Below are 586 nucleotides of genomic sequence, written 5' to 3'. Positions count from 1 at the left end.
ACAGACCAGGAAACTTTGTATTTGCTCTCTTACAATTGGGGATTGTTCCGTTGATGGCGAGTGTTGTTGGCAGGGGAAGGGAGAAGATAGAAGGGGGGGGAAGGTGAAGGGAGACGAGGCTGGCTAAGGGCTGGGGATGGGAGTGGGTGGTAGCTAAGGGGAAGGGGTAAAGGGCGAAGGGAGAGGATAGAGGGTGGGAGAAGGGTGGCAGAGGATAAGGACTAAGGGGTAAGGAGTGAAGAGAGAGAAGGTAAGGTTAAGAGTCAAGGGAAAGGGCAGGGGCAAGATAAAACGGGGGAGAGGAGCAGGGAAAAGACGGAATGGGGAGGGAGTAGGCCAAGATGAAGGTCGGAGGATTAAGGGAAGAGGTAAGGGAAAGATAAAGGCGGGGGGAGTGATAGGAGAGGAAGATAAACGCGGGGGAAAGGAATAGTTTAAGATAGGAAGAGAGTTGGGCACGGGAGGGAAGGAAGTGAAAAGCAGAAGATAATTGAGGAATAACAACAAACAGAGGAAGATAACTGAGTAAAAGAAAAACAAAAGACGAAACAGGTGCAGGTGCCATGGGATGTGAAATAAGCAGAAC

Source organism: Penaeus monodon, chromosome 29 (genome assembly GCF_015228065.2).
Source record: "Penaeus monodon isolate SGIC_2016 chromosome 29, NSTDA_Pmon_1, whole genome shotgun sequence".
Classification (NCBI taxonomy): Eukaryota; Metazoa; Arthropoda; class Malacostraca; order Decapoda; family Penaeidae; genus Penaeus; species Penaeus monodon.
The sequence above is the reverse complement of the archived record's forward strand: the minus strand, read 5'-3'. Positions refer to the sequence as shown.